This window comes from Vespa crabro, chromosome 4, assembly GCF_910589235.1.
Source record: "Vespa crabro chromosome 4, iyVesCrab1.2, whole genome shotgun sequence".
NCBI lineage: Eukaryota > Metazoa > Arthropoda > Insecta > Hymenoptera > Vespidae > Vespa > Vespa crabro.
The window spans coordinates 7160787-7170189 of record NC_060958.1 but is presented as its reverse complement, the minus strand read 5'-3'; the positions used below and the strand labels follow the sequence as shown (position 1 = coordinate 7170189).

The following is a 9403-nucleotide window of genomic DNA, read 5'->3' as shown; positions in this document are numbered from 1 at the left end:
AGTAACGGAGCTTCGTAGATTTTTTCTCTGTCTCTCTCTCTCTCTCTCTCTCTCTCTCTCTCTCTCTCTCTCTCTCTCTCTCTCTCTCTCTCTCTTTCGAAATGTCGAGAATATTTTATCCCTTTCGTTTCGTCCATTTAATTATCTTAGATTTTTCTCGTAATCGACATATACGATGTAGCTTAGTTCGATGAAAATGTACTTGATGGCTGATATAAAATTAAGATATATTCAGAATTGTATTTAACTAATTTATTCTAAAGAATTTAACATTTCTCTTTGTTTCTCTCTCTCTCCCTCTCTCCACCCTCTCTCTCTCTCTCTCTCTCTCTCTCTTTCTATCTCTTTGCAGAACACGCACGATTAAACAAGACGCGGATCGATTAAAATGTAAATTCTTTCCTTTGCTAGATTGTCTCGTATTAAATTTAACGAAAAAGAAGAAGATAGGGATATATATATATATATATATATGTAGAGAGAGAGAGAGAGAGAAAGAGTGAAAGAGTAAGAGAGAGTAAGAGAAGAGAGAGAGAAAGAGAGAAAGAGTAAGAGAGAGAGAGAGAGAGAGAGAGAGAGAGAGAGAGAGAGAGAGAGAGAGAGAATCTCGACGATAAAGGGAAAAGATTTCTTTCGATTTAATTAGAATTTCTTCTTCGAGTCACGTGATCCGTGGCTAAGGGAAACACGTGTGTGCCAGCGGCAATATGGTTCATGGAAATTCTTAATTAAATTCTCGCCACTTTCTCGAGTTTGGCGAAGTAAGAGAGAAAAGAAAGAAAGGAAAAAAGATAAGAGAAAGATAGAAAGAAGAAAAAAAATGAAAGAAAGAAAGAAAGAAAGAAAGATAGAATGGCCCTTTCCATCTGAGTTTTTTTCTTTTTTTTTTTTTTTTTTTTCATTCTGAGATTCTTACGAGGTAGGGGTAGATGTATTCCTACTTTTTTTACCTCATACACCTCCTACCCCTCTCTCTTTTCACCCACTCTCTCTCTCTCTCTCTCTCTCTCTCTCTTTCTCTCTTTCTCTCTCTCTCTTTCTCTCTTTCTCTCTCTCTTTTTCTTTTTCTTCTTTTTTCTCCCTTTTCTTCTATTCGTAAGCTCTGCAACTTCAGATTGCGTTTGCTTTTCTCCAACGACGAAGACGAAGACGACGACAACGACGACAACTACGACGGAATCTTCGCCGCAAAGCGAGAGCTTTATTCTAATCTTCCTTCTTACTATCATCGTCCACCTCTTTCTCCTCCACGGCAAAACAATTAAGCTTTCCACGAAATCTCACTTCTCTCCCTCTCTTTATTACTCTTCCTATTTCTCATTCTTCTCTTTCTCTTTCTCTGTCTATTTTTCTCATTCTTCTTTTTCCTTCTTTTTTCTGCCCCTTTTTCTTCTTCATCATCTTCTTCTTCTTCTTCATCTTCTTCTTCTTTCTTTACTTCTTTTTCTTTCGTTTTTTTCCTTCGCGTCTTTATTGCCACTTTCGTTTCCACGGCCAACGATCATACTCCTCGATCATCTTTCGTAAGTACAATTTTCCCCTATCTTTTCTTTTTCTTTTTTTCTTTTTTCCTTTCTCTCTTTTTCTTTCATTTTTTTCCCCGTTTTTTTTTTTTTAATTTTCTCTCCTACTCAAGCGTTCCCTTATTTTTTCTTTTTTTCTTTCTTTTTTTTCTATTATTCCACAACTCGATGAAATTGTATTACTTAAGCGTTTATGAGCGTGAAATTATTATATTTTAATTGATTTCTAAGAAATCTTAAACAGAGAGAGAGAGAGAGAGAGAGAGAGAGAGAGAGAGAATTGAAATTCGAATCCTCTTATAGATTAGAATATAATTAATCATAGATATATTCGACGATTAAGGATTTGCTCGAATCGTTATAGTAATATGAAAGGTAAGAAGAAAAAGAGAAGAAAGATGATCGATGTTCTTCGCGTATAGAAATATCTATTACATTTAGATCAATTTTGTGAATCAATCATGATGCCAGAGCCACATCGATATAACGTGAAGTACTTCGATGTAATCCTCTTGGGTTTTAGATTTGCAATATTTTCGATTAAAAATATCATCCGTCGATAATCTAATATTTCGTAAAACAATATATTACGATAGATTAATAAAACATATTAAATGTATTATTATCAAATTATTATCTACGTTATTTACGATAGATTTATATTTTGTTTATTAAAAATTACAGGAATGTGTATTAATCGATAAGTAAGATTTCTACTTGTTATAACGTCGATAAATTTTTTTTCTCATTCCATCTTTATTTCTTTCTCTCTCGCTCTCGAACTTTTCGTACGGACGTTCCGACATTACCGACGTGCAACAAAAAAATATATTTACCTCGTGTACAAGTATTGTTATCGACATAGGATAACACGATCTCGAAATGATAATATTATCATCGGAGTTAAATAGTTTCAATGGCGTATCTCGTAGAGAATGGCGTCGCTGATCGAAAATAATCGTGAGCGCAGGATCCGGGATTATACACGATCGTCCTATGGGTCGTCATTCGACAGGAGTTTAGTCGGTGCCGGTCCCGAAACGCGTTCACGTCTGAACATCCTGCGGGACGAGAAATATTAAGGATGGCAAGGGATATGTACATTTGATAGGGCGGTCCATTAGTGAGGGGGGAAAAGGAGGAAAACAAATTTTTCAAGCTACGACGGGGCCTTTTTAGTGAACGCGTAAAGAAAGAGAAGAAGTTAGATTATTACGGGATAATGAATCTCTTCGGGGAACAGAGAGAGAGAAGAAGAAGGGTGCGCAAAACGTACGTTTAGATTAGGCTAAATAACACGTCGATTTGTCGTGGCGTCGCGTACCAAATCGTAATATCAACGCCGTCATCGTCGTCGTCGTTGTCGTTATCGTCATCGTTGTCGTTGTCATTGTCATTATATTATATTATATTATATTATTTTGTCAAACATAATATCGTGTCTCTTCGAGATGACGCGACCATATCAAACGTCCAAATAATCTTCTTCTATATCTACAGCCATTTTCTCTCACTTTCTCTTTCTCTCTTATTTTCTCTCTCTCTCTCCATCTCAATCTCTATCTCTATTTCTACCTCTTTCGTCGCGTTACCGATCGTTCCTGTCGAAAAGGGAAGAATGTTAAACATTCTCGATGACACCTACGCGACGAATGCTAGTACAGGATAAAGGTGAGTAATGTATTCACAAAACGTCGCGTGATCTTTCGATCGTCTAATTCATATCGTTATATATATACATTTATACATACATACATACATACATACATATACATACACACTTACATATATGTATATATATATATATATATATTCTTTATCACGATTTAAAGAAAATTTATTTTTCATCAATCTTAGAAATGTCTATCGACGTTACAGATATAAAATCGATTTCCCGACACACCCGACTCGTATATCGAGCATATCACGAAACGATGCATATATTAGTATATTATAAACTCTATAGTTCTCTCTCTCTCTCTCTCTCTCTCTTTCTCTCTTTCTCTTTCTCTTTCTCAGTCTCTCTCTTTTTCTCTTTTTCTCACTCCCTTATTATCTATCACGTATAAGGAACACTCTTATAACGTTTATGGTATATTATTATGGAATAATCATGAAATACCTATTATACACGTATAATGAATTTTTCTTCGTTTTTTTTTCTTTTTTCCTTTCCCCCTCCCCCTCCCCCTTTAATTACCATTAGAAACGAAATAATAATAGAGATATTACATTCGAGTCAATTGTTACGCCTGGTTTTTTAATATCCTTCCATTTGCTTGGATCACAATTAAGCGCGTTCCATCGAATAGAAGGACTCTCTAAGCTTTACGATACTCCTGCTGTAATTCGTTCGATACAGACGAACACGAGAATGGAATTAATTTATGAATTTTCGATTGGAGTAATTCTATTGTCAATATAGTAATAGGTTTTAGAATCATGTGGATTAAAAAACGTATACGGCTGGCAACGATTTATCATTTTACATGGGAATGAATAATTATTACATATAAATAATATTTATTGTTTGATACTTTTCAATATAATAAATTTATACAACACACTAACAATTTATATGTTTACTTATTTATTTATTTATTTATTTTATTTCCAATATATGTATAATATTCGATTATCAAAAATTTGTTACCCTTTAATCGTCAACGAATTGTTACCATTTGTTAGATCGATATAGTAATAAATCGTTTAGAATTGATAATGCATATTGTGTCGTACAATGATAGGTAACGACAGTAATGTTATTGACAGACTCTTATCAAACTTCGATGTCTTTGATCTTCAAACTAGATAGACTTCGATGATTACTATGAAGTCGTTGCCACGATACCGAAATGGAAACCTCTCACCCTCCCTCTCCCCATCCCGGCCCCTCACTCCCTTCGTCCTTGTATTCTCATTCCCACGATATATTCTTAGAGTCTATCTTTAGTTAACTCTCGAAAGCTTTTAATAAGTTTCTTAAGGTAAGATGAAATCTTAGTTAGTTGCATTAAATTCGAATTCGCAAAGTTATATATATATATATATATATATATATATATATATATATATATATATATGTAGTAAAAAGACACGAATGTTTAAAGATGTCATCGTTAACATAGATCGAGAAAGTGTTAAGAAACTTTATTTTCCTTTCCTTTTTTCTTTTTTTTTTCTTTTTCTTTTTTTTTCTTAACTTTAATACTTACTTCTTTAATCTTGTTCAATTTTAACTCTTAGAAAGAGTTACTATTTTACAAAGAATATTCTCGACTTTTCCCACTTTATTCCTATCCTTCGCACTTTCGACCCTAAGCGAAAGATAAATGCGTATGCATAATTAATGAAATATTTCGTATAAGAACCTCATACATACATAAATACATACATACATACATATGTAGACACATACGAAATGTTTCGAGAAAGAGTGTATATATATATATATATATATATATATGTAATAATAATAATAATAATAACTGGCTCTTATAATGCTTTATTAATCAAAAAGATATACTCTCTGTCTTAGTCTCTCCCTCCATATCTCTCTCTCTCTCTCTCTCTCTCTCTCACTCTCTCTATCTTTCTTTTTCTATAAATATATAAAGTTAGTACTTGAAAGTTCCTAGATGATTTTAAAATTACTTAATTACTTTTCTTGCAACATTTTTTTTTGGTGTTAATTACTTTGTCGTTATTCATGTCTCGTGAAACTAGAAATCTAGGAACTTTGATGTCATAAAATATATAAAACAAAGTTTTTTAGAGAGAGAGAGAGAGAGAGAGAGAGAGAGAGAAACGAAAATTTCTGCATGACTTATTATTCTTACATAGAGACATTTGAATCGAACCAGTAGACATATTTATTATCAAAGAATTGCATCAGCATTTTCCTTTGAATTTAAAAGAAATATATTTGGAGTATAGGTATCGTATTTTATTTTATTTTTCTTGTATGTATTCTTTTTTTTTCTTCCTTCCCGTTTCATTTTTCTTTTTCTCTGTCTTTTCTTTTCTTTTCCTTTTTTTTGTCTCCTTTTTCTTTTTCGTTACTTTTGTATCGAAGGAAAAGAAGAGGAACATGTTCTCTTCTGCTAGTACGATATTTCTTAAGACATATTTTTCCTTTTGTCATAGCTACTTAGATCAGAATGAACATTTCTCCTATGCTTTGCCATAGCTATGGATGCCTTTTATTCTTTGGGTTTCTTTTTTCTCTTTCTCTCTCTCTCTCTCTCTCTCTTTCTTTCTCTCTTTCTCCTCGTCGATGAGCTCTATTTTATTCGAGTGGATCTTTGCAAATTGGATGCAATGTCATATGTTTTATAAATAATCGTACAGAGATATAATATATATATACTATATTTTTGTAATATTTATATATATTTCTTTTATTATATAGAAATATATATATATATATGTATTTTATTATATTTATTTTTATTTTACTTTTATTTGAAGAGAGAAAGAAAAAGAGAATGTAATTTATATACATGTGTATGTGTATGTATATATATATATATATATATATATATATATATATATTAATTTATTTAGATACATAGGTATGTATATAAATAAATGAAATCGTTGGTAGTATATAACAAAGGAAGAAAATTCACAAAGAGAAATCTTGAGCCGGAAGACGATTTTAACCAAGTCACACTACTACTTTTTTTGTACTTTCTCTCTCTCTCTCTTTCTCTCTCTCTCTCTCTCTCTCTCTCTCTCTCTCTCTCTCTCTGTCGTTCTTCCTCTATTGCTCTCTTGAAAAGCTTAAACAAACGAACAATGTACAACACGAAACGCTAAAAGCGTTTCTCGTAATAACACAAGTGGAATTCTTGCTTCGTAGTTCCTTGACCCTCGAAACACCACTCGCGAGAAGATATTCAAACTATTCGCGAGTATTCGTCTCACGTATAACGTTATACACGTTACTCGCTTTGTTTGTTAACAATGTTTGGGTTTGCCGATACGTTTTCTCTTATCCTCTTTGACGACTTTTCTTTCTCAAAAAAAAAAAAAAAAAGAAAAAGAAGCAGAAAAAAATAAAGAAAAAAATAAAAAATAAAGGAAAAAGACGAGTGCACAATATAATATTTACGTAAATCGTATGGGCATAATAAAAGTAGAAAATAAAAGTTTTAAGGAAAAAAAAAAAAATGAACTGTAATAATGAACTATAATAATTATGAAAAATTCGAAATAACGTTATGTACCTACAGAATGATCCAAGAATGTTTATTACTCCGATGATTTTATTACGATAGATTAATTGTCTGTTTTTTTCTTTATTTATTTATTTTTTTTTTTTTTTTTTTTGAATTACGCAGTCAGGCTTGGTTATGTAATTTTACGATCTGAAAAGAAGATGAAGAAAGAAAGAAAAAAAAAGAAAAGTGAAGAAAAGAGAAGAAAGAAGAAAAACGTCGGCCTAAATAGTCTCAAAGTAGAATTAATTGATTTTTTTTTTTTTTAAATCATCTAGAAACTTTGTATGTATATTTATGGTTAAATATTTTTTTTTTCTTCTTTTTTTTCTATGTTGGATAATCCATTTTTTTTTTCTTTCTTTATATATACATATATAGATATATATATATATATAAGGGATGTAACTTTTATATATAGGTAGGGGAAAGTAAGAAAATTATCGACGGAATTTTTTCTACGAAATTCTTTTTTCTTCCCTTTATTTTTTGTTTGTTTCTTTCTCTCTTCTCTCTTTTTTTTTCCTTTTTCTTTCTTTCTCTTTCTTTGTTACCATGTAAAAACGGAGAACGAGGTAGAATGAAGATTCGTATAATGGCGGCCGTTTTTTTATTATACTACCTTGTAGACGCAAAAGGGTGGAAAGCTTTATCTTCGAGTGATGTACGATCGCGTCCGTGCAGAGAATATCTTGTCGGACGGACGGGTGGAAGAAGGGAGGATAAGGGGCATAGGGTGTAGGAGGGAGTTATACGGGGAAGAAATTATGATTTCGTTTTGAATTATCGTGCTAAAGTACCGTCAACGACATTTGCAGAATAAAATGTTCTTTCTTCTTTATATTTTTCTTTCTTTCTTTCTTTCTTTCCTTTTTATTTCTTGTTTTCTTTTTTTTTTGTTTTTTGTTTTTTTTGTTTTGTTTTTTTCTTTACGTTTTATCTTTCCTTATTTATTTTTCACGTTTTATTTTTTATTTTCAACCTCTCGTACTTCATTTTGCGAGTATCTACATGCATATAACTCTCGCGTACTTAAACGTTTAAAATATTTATCGGTAATCGTAAGAATGGCATTAAAAGATTTTTCTAAACGACGAAAAGTCCGAACGAAAGAATTTTCTCGTAGATATTTCTTTTTCTTTTCTCTCTTTTTTTTCTTTCTTTTTTTTTTTCTTTTTTTACATAAAACTTGTACATACACGTAAGTACGTGCGCGTAGTTGGTTAGTTGGTTGGTTGGTTGCTCGCCTTGTTAGCTCGCTTGGCTTCGCAGGTTAAATGTCCTTCAAGGGGCGTCACTCACTAGTTTTTTTGTTTATTTATCCAAGATAATTTTTGGAATGATAAAGTACAACCTGTGATAAACTGAAACGATCATTATGTACATGTCTCTATGTGTCTATCATGTATACGAGGGCGTACGCGTGGCTTTCTTCTCTTTTTCTCTCTCTCTCTCTCTCTCTCTCTCTCTCTCTCTCTGTGTTTGTGTGTGTGTGTGTACGGGTAACTCGATATCACACCATTTATTTTAGCACCGTCATTCATCTAAATGGAATCTTCATGGTAAGAACACATATTTGATTCGGGAAATGAAAAAAAGGAAAAGGACAGAGAGAGAGAGAGAGAGAGAGAGAGAAAAAAGTAAGAAAATAAAAAAGGAGGAAAGAAAAACAGAAAAAAGAAAAATGCTAACGCAAGGAAATGTAGTTTTAAAGAAAAGCCGAAGGAAAAATCTTCGCTTTTAGTGGCATTCAAAGAGTAAGAGAGAAAAAGAGAGAGAGAGAGTGTGTGTGTGTGTGTATGTGTGTGTATGTGAGAGTAGTATAAGCTAGTCCGAAAGTCATCGATCGGCAAACGCGTTTCAATGTTTAGGGAACCCTTGTCTGTGTCTGCCGAACGATCGATCCATCGGACGTATAAAAAAAAAAAGAAAAAAAAAAAGGAAAATGTAAAAAAGAAAAGAAGAAAGAAGAAAAAAAATAAAAAAGCTTTAAAGCGTAGCAGTTAGCACGAGGGATGGGAGAACGTGTACGTATCAGGGTCCAGTGCCGATCGTAAAAGCGATCTACCACCTCAACCTCCACCTCCACCTCTACATTCACCCCCATCCCCACCCTCACCTCCACCTCCACCTCTACATTCACCCCCATCCCCACCCTCACCTCCACCTCTACATTCACCCCATTCCCACCCTCACCTCCACTTCCATCTCAACCTCCACTTATATCTACACCTACACTTCTACCCCTACCTCTATCTATACCTCCATCTTCTCTTTCTCTTTCCACTGTTTTTTTTTTCTTCTACTTCTATTTCCACTTCTACTTCTACTTCTACTACTACTACTACTACCACTACTTCTATTTCTTCTTCTTCTTCTTCTTCTTCTTCTTCTTCTTCCTCCTCCTACTTTTTTCTTTTTCTTTTTTTATCACATCGTTGAAGGTCGTGTAACGTTCGAAAAAAGGAAAGAGTAACCGGCGGTGCTTCTCGTCCTTTTCATATTCGTAAAGAAGGGAAAAAGATTTTTTCTTCTTTTTTTCTTTTCCTGGTTTTTTTTGTTTTTTGTTTTTGTCAGGATACATACTTCAGAAAACATTCGCTTTTCTTTGTAAAATATCGTATGTACGATATATCACACGTAAGTAAATAATTATCA

General features: G+C 32.9%; 1 protein-coding gene across 3 annotated transcripts in view; it reads left to right on the top strand.

Annotated features, from left to right (window-relative positions):
• The first annotated feature begins 1028 nt into the window (after nucleotides 1-1028).
• LOC124423815 overlaps nucleotides 1029-9403 on the top strand; it is a 90120-nt gene continuing 81745 nt past the window's right edge. The window contains exons 1-2 of one of the 3 annotated variants that reach the window (XM_046962036.1): nucleotides 1029-2795; nucleotides 3136-3194. The gene's annotated coding sequence lies outside the window, so the exon portion shown is untranslated. Of the gene's footprint in view, nucleotides 3195-9403 lie in introns of all 3 variants that reach the window. The other 2 variants (XM_046962037.1, XM_046962035.1) reach the window with 2 other exon arrangements.